Here is a 7,050-nt window from a genome sequence, read left to right as displayed (position 1 = left end):
ACCCAAATTGAAATTCGATACCAAAATAGTCCCTTTATAGGAATAAATATGCCAACAATCGTAATGAAATTCATTGAGTGTAAAACTTATTCAAACCTGATTTCATTTAACTATGTATTCTTACATTGTAAGTACATGATTTCTTTTTTGGCAGAAACTACAAAAATCGTTATTATCTTTTCTGACTTTGAAACACTAATTTAAGATTTACACTGTGTACACAAAATAAAATTTTTCATGTCCTAGTTTAGATAATAAAAAAAGAAAGAGAAACCTTTCTTTATTCATCAGGACGTTTGTCAAGAAGTCTTAGCATTTCTACTGGAATCACTAGACATTCATCACTGAGGGTTTGATGGCGAACTCCGTCCGTGCTGAGGTTTTCAACTTCAATATTAATTGAAAACGACAGTCAGTTTTCCTATCAAATGTGTGTGGTTTTCTCCGGGCAGTCCGGCTCCCTCAGCCAGTAAAAACTGGACGCAACGAAATGACAGAAATGAGGCGCTTAAAAGTGACGATAAAACATCAACAATTAATCCATCATTTTTTTCTTATTTTGAAACTACAATGTTTGTACGTAGTGTTTAATGTATCATCTTTGTTTGTTACTTCAAGTTAGATGGCGGATTCGTTATATTTTTTTGGGGGAGAAGGGTCGAATAGGCTGTTCATCCTAGAATTGGAGAACGCACGTTTTAGCCTCACTACAATCGTTTATATTTTTTAATTTTATAGAATACATGTCCAACCCCTTTCAGAATGCAGTTAAAACACGAAATAACTTGGATGTGTTTTAGTTTATTTTAGTCACTGGTGGGTGCAAGATGTGTTTGGTATATATGACGATACATTTTCACTTCTCTAATTTTTGTGCTATTTTCACATTTCCTGTCCGGTGTGTGAAAAGTCTGTTCATGGCAAATGATTGGTTGAAATCAAATTGTGACGTTAAATTTACATGTTTTCTTCTGAATTTTCTAATATTGACGTCATGAAAAAAGGCGCCCATGCCTGATAACGTCACATCAAAAGAACACAACTTTTCTCAAATCTTTGAAAAGGAAGGATAAATATCATTAGAGAAACAGATTACACCTTTGTAACTCGTGTATTACGATATTTTTCCACTCTCGACAGTTAAATTGTAATTATTTAAAGAACTAGGCCAGCATCATACATGCTTTGAATATTAAAATTTAAATGTCTCGAGTAGAGAAATATCGCAATACACTTGTTGCAGTTGTGGAATCTATATTTCTCGAATTACTAACAAAAAAACTTCTAATTCTGCAAAAAATATATATCTATGCTATTGTTTCAAGTTAGCATGAAGGGTGGCGCCTTAAGTTAGATACAAAAATACCAAACGCCAAGGAAAAATTCAAACCGGAAAGTCTGTATCAAAATGGTAACCACATCAAACGAATGGATAACAACTGTCATATTCATTATTTGGTATAGGCATTGTCTTATGTGTTTTAACATGTAGCGATAGTTAAACCTCTTACTTGTATGAAAGTCGCATTGAACACAAAAGTTTAAAACTGCTGCATTTGTTTGCACCTGTACTAAGTCAGGAACCTTATGTTCAGTTGATGTCGTTTGTTGATTAGGTTCGTAATTGTTTATCGTTTTTACATAGATAAATCCGTTTGTGTTCCTGTTTACATGCTTTTACACTAGTCATGTTTTGGAGCCCTTTAAATCTAACTGATCGGAGTAAGGTAATGATCCGTGTTGAATGCTGAACTGTAACATATAGTGGTTTACTTTAAAAAAAAATGTTTTGAATGTTGTATCATTATTGCTTCTAGACATGGTAGTAGAAAAAAATCAGCTTATTAAACTCCTTAAAGTTTGCATCAATCACTGTTTTGTTTTGTTTTGCTTGATTTTTCATTGGCTGTTGTTGCTGATAACTTTTCTTTTCAAGTCCCAACCTTCTCTAGAATAAAAAACAGTCCATTATTATAAAGACATGGCAATATCCCTCACCCTTATCAAAAACACGATACAATAAGTATAATCATGAGCCAATTCCAAACAGTTCTAGAGACTGAAATTCAATTAAATTGGCCAACACATGTGCAAACTGGCCTCGTCGTTAGTTTCTAAAATAGGTATGAAATACCCAACCGTCTACTCTTCAAAAAGGATTTTTAATGAAATGATCAGTATTGCTATTAGACATGGTAGTAGAACATAACCAGCTTAGTTACCTCCTACGGGTCACCCACATTTTTTGTTCGATTTTTCGTTGTTTTTTTTGCTGAGTATATTATTTTCCGTGTATTGTTTTGTAGAATGTTTTTCTTCACCTCTTCTTTTCTGATCATGATGTTTGTGTTTTTTTTCCCTCGATTTATTCCTTTTGGTTGTCCCCGTGGTCGTATCTGTCTATTTTTATATAACCGAATGCCTTACATGGTTTGGTTAACATTGCAGAAAAAAAATAAGACTATCCTTAATCAAAGGAAACCATAATGTTCATTGAACAAACTCGTTTATAAAATATTAGAAGATTTTATTAATACCGTATAAGAAGAAGAACAGTAACGAGTGTACATACAATAAGTAATACAGCGGGAAACATAATCAATAGATTCCAATTACTGCTAAAAAATAAGAAATTCAGGAGTATTACAAAACAAGTAACATGCGGATATACTTTGATAAATGCATCATCAAATTGAGAAAGGAAATGGTGAATATGTTAAAACGGAGGCCACTAATGGGTATTCATTGTAGCGGGTAACTCCCACACCCGGAAGCGTGCGTTCTTTAACTGGTCCTCTTAGAAAATATATACTGTATAAACATTAATTTTCATGGGGTTAAAATGTCGTGGTTTTGTCTCCAAAAGTAAGTTCGTGGGGATTAATTTTCTTGGATTTTAAGATAAGAAAACAATTATGTAAATGTAATTTTATGATTTAAAATATTCAATAAAACTTATCTGAACTTTCACCGTTGGGAAAAATCAATAATTGTTGTAACCTGCACAAGCTAATATTCGCTTTTACACACTTTTGATGTTTTATCCAAGGACAATGATTGTTTAATAAATACATAACAACTTGAGGGCATTACAGACGCATTAGACTATTTTAATTCAAAGGAAGAATGTTTTATATAGATAAAAAATGTTTTTTTTATTTTTATCGACCTGTCCTTTTTTATGTAAAAGTCTCTCATAACTCTTTTGAGAGTGGCTCACGAATGTTTTTAAGATTGTTTTGTACTTTTAATTAAAACATGTTGTATATAATATTGTGTTCATGTTTGTATTGCACATGTAGAGAGGTGAGACTATAATAAAATATTTGATTTGATTTGATCATTGATTGACAGTTATTGATCATTACTAATAAAAAAATGAACTGTACAAACAAAGGATTAGGATCATCATCTGACTTAAAGAAAACATTTGAATATCGATGTCTCAACAATTAAACTATTTTTATTTTAATGTATGCATTTATGTTCATCAGTTATATAATTGCCAATAAGATGTTGTCAGATCATACAATAATATAAATCTACAGTTAAATTTTCCTTGGGGTTTTAATTTCGTGGATAATTCCACGAAATAAACGAAATTAAATCCCATACGAAAATTTCTGCTTTTACAGTATACAAGCACAGTGATAATAGACGTCATACTAAACTGCAAATTATACAGTAGAAATGAAAATTAAAAATCATACAAGACTAACAAAGCGCCAGAGGCTCCTGACTGAGTACAAGCGCAAAACTGCGACGATAGAAACATGTTTATGAGCATCATGTACGTATGACACAATAATGATTAGATCTACTACACACTGTAACGTAACATTCACATGACAAAGATATACAAATGTAGTGTGATTCATCAATATTGATCAGTTTATATAACTACGCATTTTAAGAGTTTTCATATGGTGCTTACAAGAAAGTGTATTTCGGTACAATAATGGTATACTGTTTTCTGGGGCGGATCCAGCCATTTTAAAAAGAGGAGTCCCAACCCAGGACAAAGGGGGTTCCAACTAAATGTCCCGATTCAAATGCATCGATCGGCCCAAAAAAAGGGTGGATTCCAACCCCCATGAACCCCCCCCCGCCCTTTGGGTCCACAAATGTGTTTTTTATGACTTTTAATCTTTGAAAATATAGGTTGAAGCATAAAAAGGCGACTAAAATCCCAAGTTAAATAATGACAGTTTCCATTTACCCAATAGAGAAAAAAATATACAAAACTGAAAAAAATGAATGCTATCATAATATTCCAAAGGAGCAGAATACTAGTTATCAAAAGTACCAGGCTTATAATTTAATACGCCAGATGCACGATTAGTCTGAATAATGCAGAATTCATACATTATCGTAAAGAGATGTGCACCAGACATTCACCTAAAATAGTTTTAGTCCGTATCCGTTAGGTTTAGCCTGTAGAATTTCTCAGCAATCGTTTGACAAGCGATTCATAAATTTGTTATACGTCCAATTGAATAGGTATACGCTTGGTGCACTCCAAGACAATTTTATGCAGCATACAAATGTGTATCGAGCTGTAGCGTTTGTCAAGCGGTTACCTGTTCGCTACGTGTATGTTCAATATACATTGTACGCTACAAGCGCGTTCCAACACGATACAGATACGTTTAAGTCACGTTTATGGCACGTTGCATACACCTCAAGATCGTTAGACTTTTACTCGTTATATTTTTTTAAGTTTGCGGGGCGTGTTTGTAACATACGCCTGGTGTATTTTTAGCGCTCCGTTTACCATATAAATCACCTGTGGCGTATCAAAAACATATTCTGATATTCAACGAAATTGTTTCTGACAGTGATAGTGGCATAAGTGTTTGAATTTACAAGTCCAAGTGTAAACAGAAGAAGCACAAACACGCCGAAAGTCCCAGGATTCGACCGAGAACCGCCTCAAATGCGTTGGAGGGACGTATTTCCTTCGTTGCATGTAGTTTATCTGCGTTATGCAAACGCCATACATACGATAACTTACGATACGTCAACGTAATATAAACGCTTATGTACGGCCTAAACACGAGTAACGCTTTTTGTGAACACGATATAGATACAATTGACAAGTTGACTGCGTACAAAGTTATTAGCGTATTGGCAGCGTTCGTAGTTTTTGACCACTCCGGACATACTTCGGTACTATACGCCTGATGTGGCACGCCGGTATAAGACTGACCAGTGACGCTAAGATTTTTATATTTGTAAAACAAGTTAAAAGTTAAAGAGCATTGGTGTCCCAAACTTCCGAAAAGTTGTGCCAATTACGGCATAGGTAATCAATACCTGGGAGACGATCATCCTAAGTATTTCTAAAAATTCACACTTTGTAAAGAATAATTTTAAAAAAAAGTAGTGCTTACAACTAGGCTGACGAACTCGGGGACGAATCGTCATAACCAGTGGTCTCGACCGAATGATGTGAATAGTTATTAAAGTTCCAAGAATTATAACTAAATAAATGTACGTCAGACGCGTGTTTTATCTGCATTAGACTCACCAGTGACGCTTTGATAAAAAAAAAGTAGTAGTTGTTAAACCAAACATGTAAAAAGTTGAAGAACATTGACGACTCATACTTCCAAAAAGTTGTGCCAATTACGGCTATGGTAATTTATGAATGGGATAAGAACATCCATAGTATTTCCAAAAAAATCAAACTTTTGTAAGCAGGAAATTTATAAAAAAAAATACCATATATTTGATATTGGTTAGATGTTTAGATAGACATTAATCATGTTAATGGTTTTTGATGCATAATTCTATTCATTTACACCTCGTTGCAATCCCTTTTTCAAACATTACTAAAGACAGGTTAATTGTCAGATTTAGCTCTTATTGGGTATACATTTAGTTTAAAGCTATGTATACCATGACAATAAAATGAACAGTTATTTACAAAGTTAAGTATATACATTGTATAATAAAAGAGGGACGTATAATCATGATAATAAGTTAACATTTCAAAAACACCAATGCGCAACTTTATATCTAGAGACGGACATGAAAAGGGCAAGTACAATGCTGCATTTATCGGTATATTTCGTTTTTATTGGGGGTTAACTTGATGTAGTGGGATTAAAAGGAACAATGAATCATAAACAATCCAACAGAATAATGTTGAAGAGACATGTACATTTTTATGTTATATGCATGTAAATTTCAAACCTCATAACAAGCTATACAAGTTATAAAAAGCCATCACATGACAAATGTAAAGAAAAATCAAAAGAAAAAGTTAATTTCTGATGTATGTATTATAAAATTAACGGGAAACAAATGAGATTGATAGAAACAAAAGTCAATCACTTAATATATACAGCCTCTGGAATTGGGACAGATACATAAATAATACAATATGGCGTTTCTAACATGTTTGTGAGCTAACTCTACATAAACTTTGACAGTTGTTCAACAGCATAACCGGACAAGCTATATGAGTGAATTGAAATCAGCTGAAGTGATTAGAACGACATAAAGCACATTAAAAATTTACAAAACAACAAACATGTTAAAATATGTATAATTGTGTATACAATATCATGATATTTGTGTGCTGAAAGTCTGAAAAGAAAACAAAATAAACTATAAATTTTTTCGGTATTTCGAAATGAAAATAAACAAAAAAAGGATTATTTATCAGACTTAAATGTTAAGAGTATGGATTGACTGCTATTTACTAGTTTTCAGAATTATACCAATTAAGGTAGATTGATGGTATACCGCCATCTTGGATTGTACAATCGCAGTACAAAATCGGTCTAGTTATTTGATCGTAGTAGACGGCATAAATGGTCAATGCACATAATTGATTGTAGTTATTTCTTAAAGAAAAGACTACCGACCCCAACAAAATCATGACTATGAAACATCAAAATAACTGGCAGTTTTGTCAAAGTAGAAACTATTTGAAAACTTAACACAATTGCGCTCTGCTGTTTCCAAAGCAATGCCATGGTCGTAAAGCTTCATCAAAATTACAATGAATCAAACAGTGAAACATATGTATAAGCTCACTTG

The sequence above is a fragment of the Mytilus trossulus genome, chromosome 8 (genome assembly GCF_036588685.1).
Source record: "Mytilus trossulus isolate FHL-02 chromosome 8, PNRI_Mtr1.1.1.hap1, whole genome shotgun sequence".
Lineage (NCBI taxonomy): Eukaryota > Metazoa > Mollusca > Bivalvia > Mytilida > Mytilidae > Mytilus > Mytilus trossulus.
Note: the sequence above shows the minus strand (reverse complement) of the source record.